Raw genomic sequence first — 14,529 nt, 5'->3', positions numbered from 1 at the left:
TCCATGTCAAACGTGAAGGATATTTTCCAGATTCTGACATTCAGCCCCTGAGAGATCCTCCATACCTCTTCCCTCCCATCAGGAATCAACTGAATGCAAGTTTCAATTCTCAGTGACCCAGAAGTATCCTCAGCACCCTGAGGAGATATGTTCCCTTTTGAGAACTGTGGCATAGAAGACATATATTGTGCCTGAGAGGTGTTGCCCAGATGCTTAGGAGGCTGACATGAGAGAATGGCTGGAGTCTATGAGTTTGGAGCCAGGCAATATAGCAAGACCCTGTTTCTTTAAAAAATATATAAAATAAAAAGGCATGCATTCTTTTCCCAGGAAGAACCCTCCCACGGGACTGTCTATATAGGAAGCTGTTTTAAATGGCATCTCAATCCTCTTTGCAGTTAGTTTTCTCAGCATTAAAAAAAAAAAAAAACCCTCAGCATGAAATGTATCCATCTCCATTTTGTTATGAACTTGGGTAGCTTGAACTGTAGACCCAAAAGCTTCCACTTCGCATGGGAGGAACTGCTAAGTGAGCCCCTTAACCTCCTTAATCTCAGGAAGAGCACCCAGATGGAGCTCTGGAAATGTCAGCAATGAGATCTCACTCTGCCCAGGAGTTCTTATGACAATAATAAGATGATAAAATAAATTTACTATTGTTACAGTGTCTCCCCACTCGAAACACAAACTCCTTCAGGGAAGAAGGACTTTCCTATAAATCATGTGCCCCAGAAGTCCACAGCACCCTGAACACAACATGATTTTTCTCATACAGTTAGTCAAATAAACCTCAGTACAAAGCTAGGGTTTCTCTACCCTCTACCTCCCATCATCTGTTTGAGGATGACCCTTTGAGGTGAGCAGTCTTATGGTGACTGATTCTTCAGCTTTGACAATGTCACCCTATGGCTGATCAGAAGGAATTCAAATGCCAACAACAGCCAAAAAAAAAGAGCACACAATAAAGTTCTGAAAGTGATACATGTGTTTTGTAGAAAAGGACAAGATTTTCACCACTTCTGTGAGTTTTTATTTATAAATAAATAAATTACTGATTGGAAACATGAGATTATAAATTACTTCAAGCTGGTGCACGCAGTTTTTAATAGTGCCAATTAACATAGTCTCTGTATTGACATTTTAGAGAGCTGCATGTGAGCAATTTTACCCTCTACGAAGCTGATCCTAATGCAGGAAGTCACTGATGAATGAGATTGTTTGCTACAAGGACAAGAAATGCAAATGCTTAGGAAAGACCAAAAAAAATTAGAAAAATCACCTGAGAAATAAAATTTCTTGGTTTGTTTTAGCAGCTTTAACGATGACTCTAATAAGCACCAAGAAGCCATGCCTTGTTATTCTCAGCTGCATTTAATCTCACACCTGTTCATACTCATTAATCCTTAACTTCTGATAGTATTTCCATAATTTCCATGGAAGGGGGCATTTTATCCTCACCTCAGTAATTAATTGTGCAATGCATACTGTAGAAGAGAAAGCCAGCAAGCACCCAGAAATGATAAGCAGGTGGGACAGTCCAGGCTGCACATGGGGTGGGCACAAGTGTCCTTAAGATGCCCAGGGGCAGAAAGGCCTTTTCTATTCATCAGCCCAGGAGGCTGCAGCTCAGCAATACTTCTCACTGAGCCAAGAGAGCAGGGCCTTTCTTGCCTCATAAAACTCGTTCTCATTACAGGCTTGATATTATTAACAGCTAAATGACATTATTTAACTTCCTCACTGGAAACCTAACCCACACTGACAGTAACCATGTTTATCAGTGTCAAAACTAACTTGGATTTGAAGGATCCATATAACCTACTCAGTCTAGAAAATACTTGTATCAAAATTAAAAGTTGCAAAGATATTCATAGCCACTGGGGTGATTTTTTCCTTTTTCTTTTTCTTTTTTTTTTTTTTCTTTCTTAGGGAGGGGAGTATAGGTACAATAAATTTATTCCTACAATGCCATTCCTGAAATCACTCTCAGTCTTTCAATGTTTTTGTAAAGATCTATTTTGCTACCATGCTCCATATGTAGAGAGATATATATATAGATAAAGATATAGATATATGTTGCATATATATTATATAGTGTATATATAATATTACATATATTATATATAATATGTTATATATATATATATATTCTTTGTGTGTGTGCATATGTGTGTGTGTGTCCATATATCTATCTATCTATACAGATAGATAATCTTTGTCAGTGTTCTTAGCCCCAGTTAGTGTTAAATTCTGGAGCAGGCCTGTGGTCTGTGTGAACATCAGCAGTTGCTTGGGGCTGAGTAAATGTCATTAGTGTCTGAATTTGGAGACCAGCCTCTCCTGGGGCTCAGTGTCTTTCAGCTTCCCTCCCTTCCCTTATTGTTTTTCTACCTGTAACAGAGAAAATCAGAAAAGAAACAGCTCCAGAGGATCTGATTTTGGTTGCCACAGGGAAGTACTGCCAAAAGCTGAAGCATAATTCTGAGAAAGCTTGTTCTCCACTTTTGGCTCAGAACCAAAATTTGCCTCCAGCCTGAATCTCCTGCTGAGGGAGACAGCTGGGAAGAGACCAGTGTTCCCAGCCAACTGGTCCTGGAAACAGTACCCTCCTGCAGCAGCACAGGAGGCCCCCTGCCATGAGAGGGCAAGTGCTGCTCCTAATACCTTGTCCTGGCTCTGTCTACCTGTGTGTCTGTCTCCAGGACTTATGGACTCTGAGAACCAGAGAGCCTCTTTCTTGATCATTTTTGGACATGCATTTCATGGATGTCTTTAGGATAAACAAGCAGATCTATGGGAGCCATTAGCTCTGTTCCCCTGTCCCTTAAGCTTCTCTTTGCCCTTCATGATTCCACTTTTCCTTCATTCCCCACCTGCACTCTGGTTTTTCCTGGATGAAAATGTTGAGGATGGAGCAGAAAGCCTGTGAGATCTCACAAAACCTCCTCCTGTTGGCTGCAACACACATGAGTAGTTAGGAGCCATCCTTACTCACAGAGATACTGACTCATGATTCTTCCCCATGGCAGGCAGCCCCTGACCTGACCTACCAAGGTATGAAGTACACCAGACTAGACCCTACTATACACACTGAACACAAAGATCCAGAGACAGACAATGCTCCAATTCTCTGCATTCCTTCATTCACTCATTCATTCATTTGCTACTCAACCAGTTACCCAGATTTCATGGAAAAAAGAATTGGATCTCTTATCAGCCCATCACAGGTTCCAAATCTCACTCACCTAAAGCCTCTCCAAAACAAGTACAAAAGATCTGAGAGACTTGGGTGAAGCCACACTCCAGACACACTACTTCTATGACCTTGAACATTTCACTAAACCAAGTTTTCTCATTATTCAAAAGTGAGATAACAGCATGTGCCCTTGTTTCTTCCTGGGGATCCTCTGTGAGTTCTAGAAAATGGTATACTATGGGACTCTAAACTATGATGTAAGAAAGAAGTACTGTTGTTTCTTAGTCCTTTTACAACTGGTAAAGATTTGGGATGTTATAGTGAGTCAGAGGGAACATGTAATGCCACCTTTTTGTGCTAATATTTTTCCCAAAACTTAGTTCATTCTTTCTCAGCACCTATAGGCAGGTGCAAGTGACTTGGGGTCCTTCACTGCCACTCGTAATCTCATAATGGAATCAAACACCTCTGCATTTTCCTGTTCCCCAAATGCAGCAGTTGTAGCTGCTTTGAAGCCTTTGAAAGGCCAGATATCACACTCCATATATTCTCTGGAAAGGACATTTGGATAGGAGGTCACATATTGGGTTGAAATTGAAAGATATCATCCATTACTAATTTCCCAAATAGAAGCCTATTTGGCTTTACTAAGACTGAGAATGTGAGAAGGCCCTAGGAAGTTCCCATTTGCAGGACACCCCTATCTTTCATCAGCAATTCACAAACCCATTTGGCCTTAGATAGCAGAGGAGGTTTGGAGGACAGGGAGAGGAGAAGAAGGTGAGAGGTGGAAAAGACTCTCATGGCACTCCTAACACCAGAAGAGTAGACCCAGAGGCCACCCAGGGCCCTGCCCCAGAATGCTCTCTGCCAGGCCTTATTTCTAAACACAGGAATTCAACAGTCCTGTGAATGATGGGGAGTAAGATAGAGTGGAAGAACATTAGCAAAGAGGAAAAATATTGAAGGGATATTTAAAAATAAAAAGTCACATATGAAAGAAGCAAATGATAGGAAGACACCCTGAGAAAACTCAAGTGGGACTTTGCAATGCCAATGGAGAGACATCTAGAGGCAGACACTCCCCAGCTCCTTCCATGAGAAAAATCATGGAAAGTTCCCAGCAACTAAATGCAAGGTGTATGAGCAAGCTTCTGTAATTTCCACTTGCAATCCTCATGTTTAGGTCAAGGTCAACTCACCTGGACTGTGAAATAGCCTAATCACCTGCCTCCCTGACTACCCTCAAACTGCCTTACACAAACAGCTCTTTTAAATGTATAATTCTATCAGTGTCACTTCCTAATGAAAACCCATTGATAGAATATGCCACCACCAATCTAATACAGAGCAAAACCAAATAAAATAGACAAAACATAAAACTAAAGACACAATGAGGAAAAAAAAAAAAACACCTAATAGTCCCTCCACAAATCAGAAATAGAAAAGAAGCACAAGTCAGTGGGCTGTGCTGGAGCCAGGGGCCTCCTGGATGCCCATCCTGGAAGGAGGCTGTGGCAGGTCACAGTTTGGTTCTAGTGAGGTAAAAAGGACAAAATTACTCCACTGCAAAGTTGCAACTAGGGCTAACTTCACTCAAGAACTCCCACCCTCCATCCAACACCAATCCATAAAAGAAGAAAACTGTGACTAACTATCTCCCCAATGGCTAGGATTTCTAATAAGCTATAAGCCAGAAAGGAAAAAGATGGAAAGACAGTTAATCCTCAGTCAAGGCAGAAAACAAATCACAATATCCCCCAATACCACTTAGGAACAGGAGCCCTGTAACCTTACAGGTTTAGGGCAGGGAGCCCTGAGCAGCTGGACAAAGGTGACCACAAAACCACTGGCCCAGGAGGGCTGAACACAGAAAGAAACAGAAAGAAGAAAAACAAACACAAAAGGCTCCCACTCAAAATAAGCCTGCAAAGCAAAATTCCAAAACAGAGGAGGAAATCTAATACTGAGAAAGAAGGCCAATAAAATCAACATTCAAAACACGAATATGCCCCAGAGGAAGCTAAGCTTTTGGAACCATCTGGCAAAACTTTAGCAAATAGGTGTTTCATTGCCCAATGAGATAAATGGATAACTTCCATTTTTAAAGTGTGAGAAACTTTAAAATGACAACAAACAAACAAAAAAAAAGACACTGAGTTTTGTTTTTTTTTTAAAGCCTTAATAGATGATATGTGCCCAAACTTGACACAGGGAGAAGAATTGCAAGGAATCCCCTCCAATGTAGCCCAGCAGGACTGTAGGCAATTCAGATACACAGAGAATGACTGAAAGATGCAAATGCCCAACAGGACTTCTCAAAGAAGGAAATAGACAAAATGGTGAAAGAATATTACTCAGAATTCAAACTTTCCCGGATTTGAAGACGTGAATCCTCAGATGGAATGCACCCTCTAAGTAGAATTCAGGATTAAAATATTAAAGCCATTTCCCAAATTATCATACTAAAACTACAGAACATGAAAAATAGCTCTCAGAGAGAAAAGACATTATCTACAAAGGAACTAGTTAGAATGGCAATGGAACTCACCAGCAACAACAAATAACAAAACACAACGGAATAATATCTTCAACTTGATGAGAAAAAATAATAACTTTCAACTTTAGAGAGTTTATAGGGAAAACTAAGTTTAGACCTAGAAAATTTAAAAGCATTTCAATATCTATAGGTCCTCACTTTAAAAAATTAAAGGATTATTTCAGAGAAAAGAAAAACAAACTCAGAGAATAGATATGGGTTTCAAAAAATAAAGATGAGTAGAAAAAACAATAAAATGTTCTAGCAAGCATATTTATTACATGAAAAAATACTTTTTATATTTATTTTTAGTTGTACACAATACTTTTATTTTGTTTATTTGTTTTTATATGGTGCTGAGGATTGAACCCAGGGCCTCACATATGCTAGGCGAGCGCTCTACCGCTGAGCCACAACCTCAGCCCCCCCAAAAAATACTTTTTTAAAGAGAAAACTAGTTTCAAAAATAAGATGGATAGATGTTCTATTGATGGTTGATTATGTGCCCATGTCACTTATGTGCCATGTCACATACACAGTGAAATTTATAACTAGTAAAATGGTTTAAAAATTAAGAACTGATTGAAAAATGAAACTACAATTTTTAGCTTACAAATCAGAAAAGATCAAAAAGGAAAAATTTAGAAAACTAGCAACACATAGGACAGTAGGAAAAAGAAGAAAAAAAATCAGATAAAAGAGGACAGTCTGAATAAAATTCAAAATAAGGTGGTAAAAATATATCAATAATTATAATAAGTGTAAAAGGATTTTCCCATCTATTTAAAGGTAGAAATTATCTCATAATTTAAAAAATAATTCCTATATGCTACTTGTAAAAGAACATGTGCAACAAAAGACACTACAATATTACAAATTAAGGAGAATAACGGATCAAGCAAATAATTTTTAAAACAAATTTATCATAGTAATTTAAAGCCAGGCAAAAATAAACATGTTAAGGAAAAAAATGGATAAAAAGAGATTGTAAAACAAATTATTATTTACCCCAAAATAAATTCTAGCTGGATTACAAAACTTAAAGTGTCAGACTTTTAAAAACTTAGAGCATAATGCAGGGAAATAATTTAATAAAATCTTGGGTAATGATTCCTTAAACTAAACAGTGAAAATTACAAACCATTAGCTTAAATATTATTTTCAAAATTTTAAAACTAAATTGAATATTAATATTAAAACTTACTTTTTTTTCTTTTGTACCAAGAATTAAACCCAGGAGCGCTTTACCACTAAGCCACATCCCCAGCCCTCTTCATTTTTTATTTTCAGAGTCTCTCTAAGTTGCTTAGGGACTTGCTAAATTGCTGAGGCTGGCTTTGAACTTAGGATCCTCCTGCCTCAGCCTCCCTAGTCGCTGAGATACAGGCATGTACCACCAAGACAAACAAAACTTACTTTGTCAAAAATTCTGTGTTTGTTGTGTTCACTTGTGTAAACAAATCATCGAACAAGATAAATCATGGACCTGGAGAAAGCACTTATTGTGCATACAATGTACAAAGATTACAATTGGTGTATGTAGAAAACTCCTATAATTCAATAAGAAAGGAAAGGGATACATACAAAACACAGTAAGAAACAAGGGCAAAGGAGAGGAAAAATCAAATCTTTGAGAAGCTCACCTTCAATTCCTACAGAAGGCAAATTTCAAGAACAGTAGAAGAGTAGCCATGTAAGATATCAAGAACTATTATTAGATTATGGTATATATTGCATAGCTAAGATTGACAAGCAAACAGTGGAAAGTAATTTGTTGGAAGTTACGCATCTCACTTAATACCATAATTCTAATTCTGGGAATATTTCTAAGAACAACTTCTGCTTATTTTTCTAATGGGCCTTGTACAAGAAGACTCTTAGCAGAGTAGGGGTATAGATTGGTGGTAGAGTGCATACTTAGTATGTACCAAGCATTATATGCTTTTAAATGGAAAATGTATAAACAAATTTTTATATTAATTTTATATTCACACATTTGCATATTATGCTGCAGTTAAAAATAACCTGCTACACCAAAATGTGTAAACCACAAAAACAGTTTTATGAAAAGAGCAAGTTACAAGATCACAGATAGAGTATATAATTAATTATAGAATAATTAATTTATAGTATATAATATTAATTATAGAAAATTTTAAACCTTGGAAAACAATATTGTATATTGTTTATGGCTTCATAGAACTTTAGTGGAGGTATAAAAACCTGAATGTGGATGATGAATATAAATTCTATAGAATGATTGGGTTTTTTTTATGTTTTTAAGTTTGTTTTTGTGGTGCTGGGGAATGAACCCAGCCAGGGCTTTGTGCATGGGAGGCAAGTACTCTTAACAACTGAGCTATATTCCCAGCCTAGAATGGTTATCTTTGAAAAGAGGAAGAAGTTAGAAAGATTATGCACAAAGACTTCAAGAAAATCTACAATGTTGCATAACATTTTTTTTTTAAGGAGGAAATCATGGCACAATTTTAAACCTAATAAAGCTGGGTGGGAAATTCAGAGATCTTTGTTTATTCTATCCTATAACTTTCAGTATTTATAAATACTGTATTTCAACACAGTTACATCAAAGATCATTCCATTGCTATTCACTGTTCTTAGCATGTAAATAAAAATCCCAGGCTCTTCCTGCATCAGCCACTTTCTTCCTAGCTCCTATCTTTCCGGACTCTCAGTACCCTCCTGTCCTTCACTTTGTCTGCCTTGGGGGTCGTTGTAAAATCTGTGCTTCTCTTTAATAAGAATGTTTGCCTCCCCCCCACACCCCCACCCTCTTCATTTAACTGACTCCTCTTTCATTGTCAAGCTCAAATGTCATACCATAGAAACCATTGTTCTTGCCTTCCCATATTACAAACTCTCATATCTCATGAACATAACTTTCATAGTCCTTATAAACGTTAAAATTAATCACTCCTGTATTTTTTTTAACACCTGCTCTGTAAATTCCATAAAAGCAAAGAAAATACCTTACTGGTTCTATTTACCACTTAATCTAACACAAGGCCTGAAGCATAGTGTATGCCTAGTTGATGTACTGGAAGAAGACAAAGGAGGGAAGAGAGAGCGTGGAGGGAAGAAACAAGGAAGGGTTTGGGATTGTGGGAGCAAGGCAGGGCATGTGAGGGAGAAGAGGATAATTCTAACCATTAGGAATTAGTGGTTGGGGATGGTGAGGCTGAAGAGGGAGGCCAAGAGAGGTAAAGGAGGAGAGACAAAGAAAAAACAAGATTGTACCCAAGATAACTTTAATTTCTTAAAACCTATATTGAAAAGAGCTTTAGGGGCTGGTTTCTATTGGACTGTGCTCAATCTCCCAGTGTACTGTTATCCCCACAATTACTGATCTGTAATTATATATTTCCATCAGGGTCCTGGTTACAGGAAGCCATGATTAAGAGTTTCTGCTAAATTGGCCCCTTGTGTATTAGTCATTATTTTAACATTCAGTGTAACAGCATCCTCAATAATGAATCCATATATATAAAAGGGGGAAAAGAAATTATTCTGTTAATGCCAGGCATTAGTTCAGAGAATGAAGCGATTAATTAAAGTGGATCAAACAGAGTTTTCAAAAAGTGGAATGCACTCACACACACACACACACACACACACACACACACACACCATCAACATTCATGCTCATGCTTATATACACACACCAATTAATTTGGTTCTGGTGCAGTGAATATGTATTAGAAAATAAATCTAAGAAAGAAAGCTCCTGAAGGTTTTTAAATCTATTTTGTATTCTAAAATAAGATTTGAATGATGATTACGATCCCAATGATTGATAATGATGACTACTGCTGAAGAGTGACTAATATTAAGAGGGTATTTACTATTTGCCAGGTATTATACTAAATATTTAACATGCATTAATTATCTTGTGTGATCCCTATAAGGCCTTTTGAATAAGGAATTTTATTACTCCATTTTATAGGTGAGAAAACTGAGGTATTTCCTCTCAAAAGTTACCTAATCATAGAGCCTAAATGTTTTATCACTTTGCCAACAGTTTCACTTGTCATTCCCAGCCCCTTTCCACATTGTGTCAGACATATGCCACACACCACATACTCCTTAAAGTTTATTTTCACAGATATATAGTAGAAACTAGATATGAAAAACTTTCATTCAAATGTTTGAAAACAGAGACATATGCAGTAAAAGCAGATATACATACTAAATTTTGCAAAATGATAAATTTAATTCCCCCCTCTATATTTTCATTCTGAGCAGATGGTCACACGACTGTTTAGCCCAGTTGGTAAGCGTCCCTTACCCAGACGACAAAATCCCAACAGATGTTTGAGCCTTAAACATGATGAATTTATAACATCGACAGAGCTTCCGGCTCCCGACTTTTTGTACCATACCCCACAAAGTTGGTTGATTTGTTTTAAAATAAGTAGAATTGATGTTTTTTATGGCAATAACACATTAATTGATATGTTTTCAGTTACAATGAAAAGGTGATAAAAATATGGTTGATAAAAATAAATGAAGATGCAACAACCCATATCTGAGAAGGAAGGATAATTTTGTGTTTTCTATGATCATTTATAAGCCATTCAGCTAGAACAGTAAATAGTGCTCACCTGTTAATCCCAGCCACTCAGGAGGCTGAGACAGGAGGATCGTGAATTCAGCAATTTAGTGAGGTCTTAAGCTACTTAGCGATACTTGTCTCAAAATAAAAATAAAAAGGGCTGGGGATGTTGCTCAGTGGTTAAGCACCTGTGGGTTCAATCCCTGGTACAAAGAAGGAGGTGGGGGGGAAGCATTCAGATGCAAATAGTTTATTTTCCAGCATTGGATGAGAGTTCAAGTACCCTCATTGAGTCCTTTATGTCCAGCATTCTCAAACAATCTTCAAAGCCATAAAATACACCACTTTGAAAGACATCCTGAGTCAGACAGATTTTTATAAGCAAAGCAGGTGCCTATCCTAGCATATCCAAAGAGAATTTTATAAATGAAAATGAATTTTCTTCTTTCCTTAAGTAGTATTGGGGCCGACAAAACTGGTACAAATCTGTAAAGAAAAAAATGTAGTTTAATTCAATGAAAGACAAATTAAAATATTTCTATGATTTTTCAAATAGATTTTTTTATTCTTTTTGCTTTTCTTGCCTTATACACACCAGAAACAAAACTCTTATTTGAAGATGGAGGCAAAGGGACTATAGTTATCATCTTCAAATCCCAGATTTCAGATACAACCATAAATATTTCCAAGCCAGAAGGCAATGACTTTACTGGGAAATAAAGACTGGTTTTCCCACCAACATTTTATGAATGCTCTGATTGATGCTCAGCATTTATAATACAGAACTCATCAAAAAGACAGGAAGAATCACATATTGCAGACTGTGTTTTTCTACTCATTAGCTGTGTGATCTTGGACAAATTCTTAATCTGTCTGAAGTTTCTTGGGTTATAAAATGGGGGAGTACACCTAACTGATAACAGTCAGAGGCATCCAAAATAACACTGGACAGACATACAGCACATTGCCAACAAAAAAGTGTGGCTCATGGGACTTGAGTCAATCCCAGAAGTTTTTAGAATCCCATAGAGAATACCATCAAAGAACCCAAGAGTTTTAAGAGCAGAAGAATACCTTTAGATCATCCTGGTATATAGCTCCTTCGTTTTAAGAAATAGGAAACTGAACATCCTAGTAGTAAGATCTTTTCATACTTAATGGGAACACAGACTCAAAATGATAACCAACAAATGAGCTAATTATAAAAGGTGGTCCTAGGACACAGTAAAGTTCCCAGTGGACAGGAGAAAGCTAGAGCTTAATGTATTTCTGGTGGAAGAATGACTTCATAGAAAGACTTTGCCAATACAAACCAAGAAGTCCCTAGTTTCTCAAGAGAACTCAAGGTCAGCCCATTGTTTTTAACTTAGGCATCTGGCCACTTGGCTTATACTTAACTCACACTAAAATACGGGGGTTTCTTTTTCCGGTGGCTTGGTTCCAGTTCTCCCTTTCAGAGCCCCCAGTTATTACAACTATGTAAAAAAAAAAAAAAAAAGTCACTTATTCCCAGTGCTGAATTTTATTTTTTTTTTATTTGGTTCTTCTCCTAAGAAGTTGAAAGGTAGAGAATGAAGACAGAGATAACTGTCATTTGATTTCCTTCCCACACAAGGCATGCCATTAGCTGGAGAATAATGGAATCTATGACTTATACCCTATTCTAAACTCCTAGTCATTGAAGGAATCCCACCTAAAACATTAATGACTTGATTATCATGTCCCAGAGTACATATGAGTTCTGGCATCCTCGGAGTGACAAAGGCATCCATTCTACTTTAAGATAGCTCTATTTCATGGAAAAAAAATGTTCCCCCTAAAATTTGCCTTTCTAAAATTTCTCCCCCATGGTTCTTAGCTCTTCCCCTGGAGCTACAGCTTGTACCTTAATGTATTAATCATATTTTTATTCTCTATATTTTATGATATTTTGGCATCGTGGGGAACCTAGCTGGATGGGGAAGAGATGGCCCCTCCCAGGGGCAGCTAATTCATAAGATAATGAACGACTTGCCTACACACATGCCTTTTATATATAAACCAAATGAATCCTGAGACCATACTCCAATCACCTCTTTCATCTCTTACACACCACGCCAAATTTTTCTCCTGCCATAAATCAACCCAGGATCAGGTATCAGACTACTAAGAACAGCCCACAAAACCTGCTAGGATTATTAAACTTGCCAATCCTAAACAGTTTTCCCTGGCGTGCCTTATCTATCCCATGGAAAATCTGATCACACTGTGGCCTGATCTCTCTCTTGACCAGCACTGGCGTTCCCTCATATGGCCCTGTGTTATATGCCTTGTCCTTCCTCTCTGGAAGTATAACTAATGAAAATCTTCTTTCAATGACATGAGCCTTTCCATCTCATCACTCTGCCAGCTCTATAAATTAAAACTGATACGTGCAAACCTTTGGACCATCCACTTAAAGCAGTTATCCTGTGCCTTCCAAACCTTTGCTCTGTGCCCTTCATTGACACCCTTTCATTGACAGCCTCATTGACACCTCCCTCCAGACTTTCAGGGCGTCTCTAGCCCATCATCTCAGAATCAGCTGTTCCGAACTGTGTGCAGTCCTTCATAATGAGTCTATTTTAGAATGCCAAGGGACTTCTAACTTCTTTGACCTGGGCAATATGTTTTAATCAGTTCAGTCACTATCTTTTTTCAATAGCCAATTTAAACTACTGCTTCAAACAAAGTTTTTATTGTTAACAAACACCCTCAACTCCATTTCATACAAACATTTGCTAAACAAAACTTACCCCATCCTTACTTGCACAATTTATTATTTAAACTAAGTGTTAAAATTCATTGCTGTTAGGGCTGGGGATGTGGCTCAAGCGGTAGTGTGCTCGCCTGGCATGTGCAGGGCGCTGGGTTAGATCCTCAGCACCACATAAAAGTAAAATAAAGATGTTGTGTCCACCAAAAACTAAAAAATAAATATTAAAAAATTCTCTCTCTCTCTAAAAAAAAAATTCATCACTGTCTTCACTAAATTTGTAATTATCTACTGACCAGATATCTCTACCATAGATTTATTATAATAAACAATTACTATGAAGTCAGTAATAATAACAATGACTAAAATGCATTGGATGCTACATGGTAGACATGTCATGCACTATCGAATGAAGCCCTATTACAGAGGTACTATTTTTTTATCCAATTTTTTATAGATAATGTCAACGTTTTTAGAGATTATTAACTTGCTCAAGACTGCACAAATTTTTGTCAGAACAGGGATTCAATTTGAGGCTTAAGTGTATCTTTTATGTTGCAACTAATTTTAGTTATTTATTCTTCTCCCAGTTAAATTCTGAGAATCCCCAAAATGTTATCGTTATATATCCCCCCCATTATCTGAATCATGAATGTTTATTTGTTTTCATTGGATTCTGTGTCAAATCTGTGTGTGTGTGTGTGTGTGTGTGTGTGTGTGTGTGTGTGTTTTACTGGGGATGGAACCCAGGGCCTTGGGCATGCTAGGCAAGCACTCTACCAATGAGCTACATCCCTAGCCCAATATTCTGTTATTAAATCTTCATAGAGTCCTCATTCTTATTAGCTCTTCCTCCTGGATTTATGCAGATATGTTCTTTGTCTCCATGCAGACATTGAAAATGTTTTGGAACATATGAAGCTTCATAACTTCCTCCTGAGACTCTCTTTTCTTTGGAATAATATTGGTGACTTTTGATATATGGTTGTCCAAAAGCTCTGGATCTCTCTAACTAGATTACTTCTTTCAATGTTTCTTCCTACAGATAAGAAGTACTTCCTGAATTTCAGCTGTCATTGTTATCATTTCTTCTACCTGAGCACCTACATTCTACCATGAAAGAACTTTTCAAATGATTTTTTTTAAATCACAGTTACATAAATGTTATAGCAACTGACTACTCCATCAGTAATCACATTATGAAAGAAAGAAAGTAGTTGAGTTTCCAGCCTCTTATTATGCACTAATATAAGCTCATAAGGATTGGTCATGTCTTTTCTGAGCACTCTCTACTGCACTTAATATCACATAGAAACAAGACAGTGCAGTCCTTCTCTGTTTAGAAGCCTACAGAAGCCATCATCTGGAAGTGGAAATGGAATCCATGTTAAGTGTTTAGGTAGCCCTGCAATCAACCTCTTGCCTTTCCATCTGTTTCCTCCTTAAACTGTTTGCTCTCTACTTCCAAGTACGGAGGTCACCATCCT

General features: G+C 37.4%; 1 long non-coding RNA gene across 1 annotated transcript in view; it reads right to left on the bottom strand.

Moving 5' to 3' along the window:
- Window positions 1-9,861: 9,861 nt before the first annotated feature.
- The window catches only part of LOC308651008, a 31,525-nt gene continuing 26,857 nt past the window's right edge, over window positions 9,862-14,529 (bottom strand). The window contains exon 3 of the long non-coding RNA XR_014022461.1: window positions 9,862-10,794. This is a non-coding gene — a long non-coding RNA (uncharacterized lncRNA). The remainder of the gene's footprint in view (window positions 10,795-14,529) is intronic.

The sequence above is a fragment of the Spermophilus citellus genome (genome assembly GCF_964194105.1).
Source record: "Spermophilus citellus genome assembly, chromosome: 6".
Lineage (NCBI taxonomy): Eukaryota > Metazoa > Chordata > Mammalia > Rodentia > Sciuridae > Spermophilus > Spermophilus citellus.
The sequence above is the reverse complement of the archived record's forward strand: the minus strand, read 5'-3'. Positions and strand labels throughout refer to the sequence as shown.